The 12,309-nt window shown below is 39.3% G+C and overlaps 1 protein-coding gene across 4 annotated transcripts in view; it reads left to right on the top strand.

Moving 5' to 3' along the window:
- Positions 1–12,309, top strand: part of grin2bb (glutamate receptor, ionotropic, N-methyl D-aspartate 2B, genome duplicate b) — a 143,004-nt gene that overhangs the window by 28,306 nt on the left and 102,389 nt on the right. The window lies entirely within an intron of this gene.

Genomic DNA, 12,309 nt, shown 5'->3' on the forward strand with positions numbered 1-12,309 from the left:
TTCTCTCTCTGATTGTGTCTTTGTATCTTTCCCTCTTCTGCTCTATCTGTCCCATGGTCTTGGTTTGCATTTTTATCCATTTCTCTTTTTTCCTCTATTTACCATTCTCTCTTTATTTCTTGTCTCCAGCTTCTCTCTCCCTCTCTTTTAGTCTCTTCTTTTAAAGTCAGTTTCTCTTTAGTTTTCTTTCTTTCTTTCTTTCTTGCTTTCTTTTGTTTCTCTCCCTTTGTCTTACCCCCTAACTCATTAACTTTCTTACTCACAATATTTTGCTCTCTCTCTCTGCTCTTGCTTTCTCATTTGTTCTCTCTGTCTTTATTCACTTTCTCTCTTGCTATCTCTATTGCTTTGTCTTTCTCCTTTTTTCCTCTTTCATTTGCTTTCATTCTGTGTCTGTCTTCTTTTGTCTTTTGGTCTCTATCTAGTACTGTTTCTGTTTTCTTTCTGCCTCCCCTTCTTTTGGTCTCCTGCTTCTACAGTGTCTCTTTCTCTATTCATTTTTCTTCTCTCTTTTGTTTGGCCTCCTGCCACAGCATTTCTCTATCTATCTATCTTACATTCTTCACTGTTCTCTATGCTTTGGTCTCTTGCTGTCTCTCTTCATCTCACTTTTTACTTTCTGGTCTCTGGCTTCTCTTTAGTCCTCTCTCTCTCTCTCTCTGTCTATCTCTCTCTCTCTCTCTCTCTCTCTCTCTCTCTCTCTCTCTCTCTCTCTCTCTCTCTCTCTCTATCTCTATCTGTCTATCTCTCTCTCTCTCTCTCTCTCTCTCTCTGTCTATCTCTCTCTCTCTCTCTCTCTCTCTCTCTCTCTCTCTCTCTCTCTCTCTCTCTCTCTCTCTCTCTCTCTCTCTGTCTGTGTTAAATATATTTTTGTGTCTTTTATTTGGATCAATCTCCAAGGTCATCGCATTGTCACAGAAGTCAGTGCTCGTGCTGTGGTAAAGCGTTTGTGTCCAAGGCTGTTTTATCTGGCCTGATGATCGCAGCTAACGCTGCACAGAGGGAACCGAGCAAAGTGCTTTGAAGTGAAAGTGTGAAGATGTGTGGTGCTGGTCAGAGACGCAATGGGGCTCATAGGCTCATATTAGTATTACTGTCACTTCTGCTATTACCAATACTCTACTGCTTTTTTGCACTGAAAGAATGTGATGAACGACTGAGAGAGAGAATGAAGGAGGGGGGAAAAATCAAAGAGCGAGGGATAAACAGGCAGGGGGAGGCCAGAGAGAAAATGGAGAGCCAGACTAAAAGAGTCTGTGTTGGTTTTACTCTATAGAAAGCAGGGGAATGAATAGGAGCGACCATGGAGAGAGAGAGAGAGAGAGAGAGAGAGAGAGAGAGAGAGAGAGAGAGAGAGAGAGAAGAAAAGAAATGTCACCAGGACTTTTAGCAAATGCCACTGACTAAAAGAGTGGGAGTCGAACACACTTATTTTGTCATTTTGAAAAAAAAAGGTAGAACAAGGTAGAAAAAATGGAAAAAACAAATCACAGCTGTGGATCAACATGAGTGCATTTTGAAATGTTAAAAAACACTGAGTTACCTAACCACAGATGAACTTTACAGTGATTATAATAATGCTCACTTAGGCATCATCAGGAAACATCATCATTTCAGTACACTTCCATCATCTCCTCTTCTGATTCTTTCTCTTAAGATGTAAAATTTATGACCACTAATGTTAACTTGATATTGACTTTGTTCTTTTATCAGTCTGCTCATGTTCAGTCATTTGTTATCAGTTGGTATAACAATTCATATAATTTCAGGTTGAATAAAATTTGGTTTGATTTTTGATATTTTTGTTATAAATACATTGTGTGTGATCATAGACTGTGATTATATACCACGCAGATTAGTTTGACATAAAAAAACTTGAATGCATTAGATATCAAACAGAATATAGCTTGGATAAATAAAAACCAGAGTTCTGACAAAATAATCCAAACCTTTAGAAAAGGGGTCATCAACAGGCAGCCTGTGGCCCATTTGGAGACCCAGTTAGAAATTTTAGTTGACCAAACCAAGCATTTCTACAGTAAAGCCTATTAACATATGTAAAAAATGGCTGTGTGTCAGCTATATATGCACTATATAGACAAAATTATTGGGACACCTACACTACACCTACAGGAGCTTTTATGACACACCATTTTCTAAGTCCATAGGCATTAATATGGAGTTGGTCCCCCCCTTTGCACCTATAACAGCTTCCACTCCTCTGGGAAGCCTTCTACAAGATTTTTGAGTGTTTCTGTGGTGTTTTCCATTCATCCAGAAGAGGATTTGTGAGGTCTGATACTGATGGTGAACGAGAAGGTCAGGATCACAATCTCTGTTCTAGCTCATCCCAAAGATGTTAGATGAGGTTTAGGTCAGGCCAGTGAATTTCTTCCACACCAAACTCACTCATCCATGTCTATATGGATCTTGCTTTGTGCAGTGGTGCACAGTCATCCCCAAACTGTTCCCACAAAGTTGGGAGCATGAAATTGCTCAAAATCTCTTGGTCTGCAGAAGCATTAGGAGTTCTTTTCACTGGAACTAAGTGACCGAGCCCAACTCCTGAAATACAACCCCACACCATAATCCCCCCTCCACCAAACTTTACACTGGGCACAATGCAGTCAGACAAGTACAGTTCTTCTGGCAACTGCCAAACCCAGAGTCATCCATTGGATTGCCAGACAGAGAGGCATGATTCATCACTCCAGAGAACACATCTCGACTGCTCTAGAGTCTGGTGGCGGCGTTTTACACCACTGCATTCGACGCTTTGCATTGAGCTTGGTGATGTAAGGCTTGGATGCAGCTGCTGAGTCATGGAAACATATTCCATGAAGCTCACTACGCTGTTCTTGAGCTAATCTGAAGACCACATGAAGTTTGGAGGTCTGTAGTGATTGACTCTGCAGAAAGTTGGTGACCTCTGCACACTATGTGCCTCAGCATCCGCTGACCCTGCTCTGTCACTTTTACGTGGCCTACCACTACATGGCTGTGTTCTGTTGTTCCCAGTGGGTCGTTCTAATGAGCTCACTGATGGTGACCCTAACCACAGAATGAAGGTAAAATTTGAGCATGCTGCTGCTGTCAATAGATTATAAAGATCTTTGCAAATTTTAAAGGTAAATGTTTTCAACAGTGGAACAATGGAAGAGCTACTGGATTAACAGCAGATGATTATAATGGGAATGTAGGGGTGTGTACAACAGTTTGGCAGAGAATGAAGAAGTTTAGTTGTTAGATTTTGCTTATGGCTGTGGGAAAGCTAGGACCGGAACTGCTTTAATGGTTCAGCCATTAATGGCAACCATTTTTGCCATTCACCTTCTTTAGTTTGTTTATCTGGATCTTTGTAAGCAAGACATTTGATGGAACTGTACCTTCCCGAGTTGAATACCACTGCTCTAGACTTTATACGCAACAGAAAGAAAGCCCAAACTTTTGAGCCTGGGTGCATGCATAGAGTAAGGCCTTCCCTTCCTTCCTGCCCTCTGTACTCTGAGAGGCTGTACACAGATGCTTTGTTTTATTGACAGTAATTTCAACTCAAATGAGAGAACATCAGAAGAGGCAGAGACGTGTATCAACAATATACTTTTAAATTTACATACATTGTTTACATTTTTTTCAGTCTTTTGATACTGTTTTGAAAATCATACACACTTGGTGTAGAGCTTTCACTCAGTTGCTCTTGGGAGTTCTGGTAAAATTGCACTGTGACTCGTATTGTATTGTTTCCTAGTGGTAATGCTTCAAGGCTGCTTAATAGGGAGCTAAACTTTCTCTACACTGTGTGTAGCACAATGACTCCATACATAAATGCTTGATATGATGTTTTTATTTTTTTTTTGTGTGAGAGAGACAGTTGCATATCACCTATTCACCCCACAGAGAAACACATGAGTGTTATTGCTAATAACCCTTAGAAGTTGAGAGTTATTACTTTAGTTTTTAGATAGTTTGTTCTATTCAAATGTAATTATGTAAGTACATATTTAATTCAGTATTGAGTGGCATAATGAACTAATATAAACATTTGATTTACATTCTGCACTTGACAGGTTCAAGACTGCACTTCTGACTTTGCTGTTTGTTCCAGTGTCAGGCAGTGACAGAAATGTTGCAAAAATATAAAGGATGGCTTTTCTTTCCACAAACCAGGACCATATACACAACAGTAAGACTAACTGACATTTGTCAAGTTTGGATCGAGATTAAGGCCTCCAGAAACCTGTAAAAATGTAAATTACAAAAACATGTTTTATTGCTGTAGCATCTTTACAAAACATGTGATCCTTACCCATTTTAACAATCTCAATGCTACACGCAATGGCTCATTTAATGCTTCAGATAAAATGCAAGCTGTGAGTTTTCATTTCTTACATGGTGCTGGACTCATGTTGTCTCTGTTGTCTAAATTGTTTTAGAAACAGTGAATAGGAATGCTTTCAAAGTTCTGCTGGATAGTAGCAATTGATTATAGTGAGCCCTGTATCAGAAAACAGGCACAGTGGTTGGCTAGTGAACACTGTCAAGCATGCTGTTAATAATAATCATGCTTTATGCTGGGGTTAGACATTTAGCTTCCACAGTTTGTGTCTGCTATCCTGCTCAAAATTAGACTCATGGTTAGATTGTGGTTTTAGTTTAAAAACAATGTCTCACTGAGCAAAATGTATTCCATATTACAAGTTTTAAAGTTTCCATTTTTTTCTGTATTTGTCTACTGAGCTTTCATGTAGCTGCTGCTGTACCTACAACATCTGCTGTTGGAACTGACTCTGATTCGGTCACTACCCAGGAGTGGTGGTGTGTATCCCTTAGGCTAGATTCCTTTTTTAATTAATTCACTTGTTCATTCACTACATTAAAAACACCCCAGACTTGGGGTAGCCTCTCCATGGCTTAAATCAGAGGTGTCCAATCTCAGGGCCAGTGTGGCTGCAGGTTTTCACTCCAAACAAACTGAAGCACACCTGATTCTACTTGTTTAATCAGTTGGTCTAAGTCTTTAAACATGTCATCAGAAAACTTGCAGCTACACTGGCCATCTGTGGATAAGACTGGACACCCCTGGCTTATGCTAAATACTATTAAGTAACCAAAAAAGCAGTATGGTCTTCTGTTTTTCCCCCATCCTGCTTACATCCTAAGAGAGTTAATGGAGATGATTGTCAACTCATACTTGTTTTTTTGTGTTTTTGTGTCTACACATTTTGGACATAAATGCATATCAGTGGTTAACTTAGTGATTAATTACCCTTGACCCGACATTTGTCCCATAACTCATGCAAGGTATTATGGGACTAGGGAATGTTGCCAGCATTATCATGGGTAGGCCACACAGTCATTAAAATATCATTTATTCCTCTGAAGCCATTGAGGAAGCAAGGAAAGAATTCTGTAAAGGTCTAATAGAATTAGTGCAGGATATCTTCACACTGGACATCTTGTCCACTTCATTACACACGCACACAGACACACCTGTGTCTACACACAGTCATCAGCATATTGAATGGGTCATAGAATGGACGCCACCCACCGCACCATGACAAATTGGGCTGGTGTCAGAGATGACCGCTGTAAAATGTTAAGGATTAATTGACCATTTGTAAACATTTTGGACTTGTGCCTGTTCAACTGTGGGGAGAGAAGCTGTAAAACTCAATTGCCATCCTACTCAAGACACCTCATTACCTTTATAAGCTATAACACTACATGTAACCTTTGCAGTAGAGAAACTGACACGGTCATTTTAGTTATATGATGGGACTGGCTTACTTCTCATGTCAAACCAGAATGCCACATGTTTCTATCTGTTTTGCTAAGTAGAAACGTCATTTTCTTGGCATGAGTTTTTGAAGCATTGACCAGATGTGATACTTCCACAACAAAAGGCTTTTAAGAAAGATGGATATGAAGGCAACTTCTAGCTAGCTAGCATTTACCTTTATTATTATTATTATTATTATTATTATTATTATTATTTTTTAGTTGTTAACAACTGATAACTCATAACATTAGCTCAACAGAGCAAGCAGATACAGTATAGACTAACATTCTTAAGCTTTTATTTTGTGTTTTGGTACTACAAATTGGAGCCGCAACTGTTATCCAAATCTAACACTAGTTAAACAAATGAATGTCAAGTAAACTAAAGTCAACTTGACTTGGAGCTGTCCTTGGAGATGTTAGAAATATGTCGTGCATCTTTTGTATGTTTGTGTGTAGCACCATGGGGCCTGAAGAATGACATTTCATTCCACATACAAGTTCAAGAAATATTGAATGAAATATTCAATTAGGGATGATACCACAGTTTGACCTACAGCTTGTTTGAGGTTTGAGAAAGGAACAAATCCTCTTTAAGTAATAATGTGTCAGTACTGCATGTGCCGTTGGATGGATGTTTTAACAATATTAACAAATTTTGACGCAGTTTTAGACGTACTAGCACACATAATTCAACAGGCTTCACAGCACAAATCAAATGACTTTTGTCAGATAGCAACAGTCAGCAATATAGGATTGATCAGATTTCAAATGGTCATTTCTTTTAGGTTTAGTCAGATTTCTGTGGTGACAGTACATTTTCAGTTTCCTTTCCAGTGAGAAAGCGTTCTCATTTAGCAGCCATCTTCCTCTGAGAAATCTCTTCTTTGATCCAAGTCAAGTGAGCTACCCTAGCTACTGTCAAGATGCTACAAGTAGCCAATTTGCTTCTTCCAATTGGTTTTAATGTGATAGAGGTGAGGTTTGCCATGAGCATTTTCACCTAGTGTTTTTAGAGGTTGCCAAATGATACACAGGTGTTACTCATATACATTATTGCTCAAGTGTTTGTCATCTCTTGTTATTTTAATAATTCATGTTACATACTATGAAAACATATACAGTGTCGATTTAAATCTTCTAAACTACACACTGAAAGTATCTTGTATGTTTTATTAAAATTTCCAAGGATTCACAGGAACTTCATTCTCGATGTTTTACAGCTTTCTCAGTCATTTCAAAATCATCTACAGCTCGCAAGTGTGTGGTAATGTAAAAATGCTTACCAGGTGAGGTAACATATCTGTGTTCATGCTTAATGGAAACTGAAACACATGCACACACACACACACACACACGTGTTAGATGTGTAGTGTAATGATTCAAGATTGTTAAGATTGAGTCAAGCAGTTACTCCTTCGCTTTCCCACTTGTCGTAGAAAGCTCTCATAGTGTTTAGTTGATTTTAATTCTAGGCTGCAGTGAGCTAATACATATTCATTTTCTCTCAACAGATTTGTTACACCACAGATTTTACACAGGCAAGACACTTATGCAATCAACAGAATATCAGTGATATTTCACTGCTATGCACACATTTGTTTTTTTTATATATGCAGTAATAATATGATCATTATCTGATTGTGGCAGTTATCAGGTCCTTCGAGTGGTCATATACGCAACATATTTTATTAGTTTAAATGAGTTTAATGGATTTAAAAAAAAATAAATTACACACACAAATGTGTGTGTGTGTGTGTGTGTGATCATTTTTCTTCATTACAGATGCAGAATATGAAATGCATAAATGCACAGTTTTAAACAAGCAAGAATCTACATTGGGTATTTACTTTCAATGGATGCTTTACTCTACAGATAGAGCATTGTATTGATGTTTATTGGTGTTTTTATTTGCCTTCCTGCTTTGAAAAGGAAGAAGTCTTTATTCTGGCTGTTTTTTTTACTGGTACGTCTTTTTTGAATGTGCTTGTAAAGGCCAGATCACCTCAATGTAACCACTGCTGAACGAGCGTATTAAAAAAAAGCGGAAGAGGAGAAGGAGAGAGGAAGGAGAAATATGCCAGCTGGAGACGGGAGATGGGTAGAATAGAACCACACTGAAGACTGAGAATAGAGAGAAAGAGAGTTGGAAGAGAAAGAAAGAGAAGGAAGAGAGGGGGATGTTATAAAACAAAGTGTGGGGGTGTGAAATAATGGAGGCTTTTCAACATACAATTACAACACGGTTAAGTTTTCAAAAAAAGAGGAATTCATAAAACAGATAACCCAAAATTAAACAGAACCTAAAGGAAGTGAATGGAAAGAGGCAGAGGAAGAGAGGTGCTGAAAGAAGGCAAAAGGAAAGGATATAAAGGAAGGGAGAATGTGAGAAAATGTGCGAGAGAGGGAGAACAAGAGAGAGAATGTGGTTCAGATGCAGATGGAGGGCTAAAAAACATGTAAACAAAAAGAGAGCAAGAGAAAGGGACTGATAGATTGATAAAGAGAAAGATAAAGAGCGGAAAAGAGTTGAGAGGTGAGACAAAGTGGGGGTGGTGGGGTTGGGGGTTGGTGAGAAAAGTAGAGGGAGAGGGCAATAAAAAGGAAAAGAGAGAAAGTCAGTGAGGAAGAGAGAAAGGTAAAGAGAGAATGAAAGAGTGCAAAGGGGAAAAAGGGAGAAAAAGAAAAGGGAGTGAGAGAAGTAGATGGAGAGGGCAATAAAAATAAGGGGTTGGAGAGAGGAGATGAAAGAGATGGGGAGAAAAAGTGAGGGAGAGATAGATAGAGTAAGAAAGAAGGAGGGAGAGGGAGATAAAAGGAAGAGAGAGGGAGGGAGGAAGGAGATGTGTGACATGCCACAGGAGGAGGTGGTTAAATAGAGGGGATTGAGGAGTGTTTTCTACCCTGTCTTTTTCTTCTTAATAATTACCTCCCTCTCTCTCTCTCTCTCTCTCTCTCTCTGTCTCTCTGTCTCCGTGGGCTGAATTGGTTGGCATGGCAACCACTGGCACATACATTCCTATATATATATATATATATATATATATATATATATATATATATATATATATATATATATGTGTAAAAGGATGCCGGGGTTCGGGGGGAGGGAGGGAAAGTGAGAGAGAGAGAGAGAGAGAGAGAGGGGGAGAGAGAGAGAGAATGGAGGAAAAACAAGCAGCGATAGATACTAAGAGGAAATATAGAGTGAGAGAGAGAGAGGGAGAGAGAGAGAGAGAGAGAGGGAGAAGGAGAGAAAGAGAGAGAGAGAGAGAGAGAGAGAGAGTCTATTTTCAGAAGTTTTTCCTTTTTTTGGGAGTTTTTTGGAAGAAGCTTCAGGCACTGATGTTGGAGAGGCAGAGGTAACATCAGACAGGATGGTCAGGTTAACAGAGACACATGCATGTACACGCAGAGTTCACATGAGGAGAGATAAGAGGAGGAGAGAAAGAAGAGAAAGTGTGAGATTTAACACATGAAACAAAATGACCGAGAAAAACACACAGACTGACTTGCGAGATGTTGCTGGTTATTCTATAAATACACAGTGGGCCCAAAAGGTATCTGGATATTGATGCAATACCTAAAAATGTATTAGTTCATAGTGTTAGGAAGCAATGTCAACCCAAGTGGCATTTATTTTAAAAACACCATTCCAACATGACTGTAAATGGCTACGAGGGCAGCGAGGGCTGGACCTTGGTAGTTTCAGAAGGGTTTTCTCACGTACCTCTGTTCGTGAGATTTAATGTGAAAACAGTAGCGCTCCGATAATGCAGAAGCCTACTCTGAGGCCTAGCTCTCACAGGCCGACTCCAAATGGGGAAAAATATTTATTAAGCCTCATTTTTTAAGTTAGTGGCTTTTGATTTGTTTTCTGTGAGTGCTGTTGCTTCAAGCCTTCGGTTTGTTGTCAGCACCCTTCATTTTCTTAACTAGCATGAGGTCACCAAGGTTCGGTGTTTATGAGACTCAATTTGGAGATTCAATTTGGAGCCAAAACTATTCAGTCAGCAGTGACTGGTTCCCAGCTGACCTCAGAACAGCTGGTTTAGACATTCACTGTACTGCCTGAAGTACAAGACAATACGATAACTTCTTGAGATGAAATGTTACAGGTATGCAGCATATACTGTAGACTAACATGCAACATAGCTATGATAAAGTATGTTTATAAAGTGTTTATGAGGGTAATGAACAGATTATGATTGTGAAATGCAAAACTGATAACTCATTTTGTATTTGGCCGATTCATATCATCCATCCATCCATCCATCCATTTTCGCAGTCGTGGGGGGTGGGGGTGGGGGGTGGTTAGGTGCTGGAGCCTATCCCAGCAGTCTTCGGCGGGCGGAAGGCAGGATACACCTTGGACAGGTCACCAGTCCATCGGACTGTGGGAGGAAACCGACGCAGACACAGGGAGAACATGCAAACTCCACACAGAGAGGACCCTGATCACCCAGCCGGGGAATCGAACCCAGGCCCTCCTCGCTGTGAAGCGACATCGCTACCCACCACGCCACTGTGCCACCCCCACGATTCATATCATTGCAGGCTAAATCAGCATTCCTAGTCTTGGGATGCATTGATATCAATGTAACTGTAACAGTGTAGCTATAGGCAGGCTTGTGTTTTTAAACTGGCATTGTTGTCTTCTCCACACAATGCCAAACGTGAGTGTAAAAGCCTCATGACACACGCTCATGTTATGGTTCCATCATAACCACTAGAGTTTCCCCATATTGAATGGCTCAGTAAGTAACGTGCATGTTGTTTGAGTCTGTATCGTAGAGATAATGACAGCGCCATTGTTCTCTCTGATTACGCCATTGATTAGAAAGTGACTATAATAATCCTCTTTGTATTAAATCATAGTTATTGTCTGGAAGCTGGGCCAGTGGAAGACAATGCAGTGGCCACTGGCAAGAGGTGAAGCCAATCTGGAAGAATTATGCTTCCATTCCACAATATGGGCTGGCTGTCCTGGGGCCAGCCGTCGCCATGCAGCTCCAAGTGGTTGCTAGGGAGCTGTGGTGTAATCCTGGGATGGGCTGGCAGTGTTAGGCTTGTATGAGTTCCAAAGACATGCACACACATACACACATGGGCATGGAAGAACGAATGCACTGTCTTTCTCTCTCTCTCTCTCTCTCTCTCTCTCTCTCTCTCTCTCTCTCTCTCTCTCTCTCTCTCTCTCTCTCTCTCTCTCTCTCTCTCTCTCTCTCTCTCTCTCTCTCTCTCTCCCCTTCTCTAAAGAAGTAAAGAAGTGCTCAGTGTAAAGATGATGTACAGATAAATATAAATGTGTAGAAAGGTTTATACAGTTGGCCTTCACGTAGAACATTCAATTACATTAATGCATAGATGTATGTCTACATTAGGACAGTCTATTAAAATAATTAATCACAATTACTTCATCTGTGTAGTTAATCACAGTCATATTGGTCTCATTTGCTCAAATGTGACCTTAAAGTGAGATTTTTTCCATTTAAAAAACAGCATATTTTGTAATACACTCACTTTCTACATTCAAATCAGAAAATAAATAGAAATTTTGTAGACATTTGCAGAAAATATATAAATATTTATAAAATTGCTCATTGGATGATATGTACTTCAATGAGCACTGTGCAGCGCAGTCTCCTGAATCACTGGTACTGATGGCATCAGCAGTGTGTTTTGCTTGTAAATGATACGTCATACTTGTGCTTTGATGATTGAACTACACAACTTGGCAACATACACTGTGTGAGCTGCATTACCTTTGATGGCACTAGTTTATACATATATTAATGTGTGTATATATGTGTGTGTGTATATATATATATATATGTGTATGTGAAACCTATATACATTGGCCTGGTCTCTTCATTGAGAAACTACACTTCTCACTATATGTATGTGTTGTGCTGGTATGAGCGGATCAGACACAGTAGTGTGGTGTTCTCCACTGAAGTTTTTTAACCTCATTGTTACTGCTGGACTGAGAGTCGTCCACCAATCAAAGACATCTGGCCAACAGCATCCTGTGGGCAGTGTCTTGTGACCACTGATGACAAACTACAGGATGACCAACACAATCTATGTAGCAAAATGGACAAATAATGTTTATACTTAAACTTATAAATACTTCATACTTAATATTCTTATAAATACTTAATAATTTGGCCAGTTAGTGTATATTTATGTGCCTCTAAAACAAACTGTGGGCCAGTCCAGCTTTTCTCATTTACTTTAATGAAAATTTAAAGCTATACGATGTAAAATTTGGAAATTTGGAGGCCTCTCTGGTGGAAATGTGTAATTGCATGTAACATGGACGAATATGATGAAATTGAATATGAATATGATGACGTTGATATATTAGGAATACTTGTGGTTGTTTAAACATATGGACATTCAAAATGTGTTTGTTTACTTGATCAGTTATTAAAATAAGGCATGTATAATTTTATATATAAAAAAGAACAGTAAGTTTGTATGTTTTTACTCAGCATGCAGTGTAGAACTACAAAAACAGTTGATATT

This window comes from Pygocentrus nattereri, chromosome 12 (assembly GCF_015220715.1).
Source record: "Pygocentrus nattereri isolate fPygNat1 chromosome 12, fPygNat1.pri, whole genome shotgun sequence".
NCBI lineage: Eukaryota > Metazoa > Chordata > Actinopteri > Characiformes > Serrasalmidae > Pygocentrus > Pygocentrus nattereri.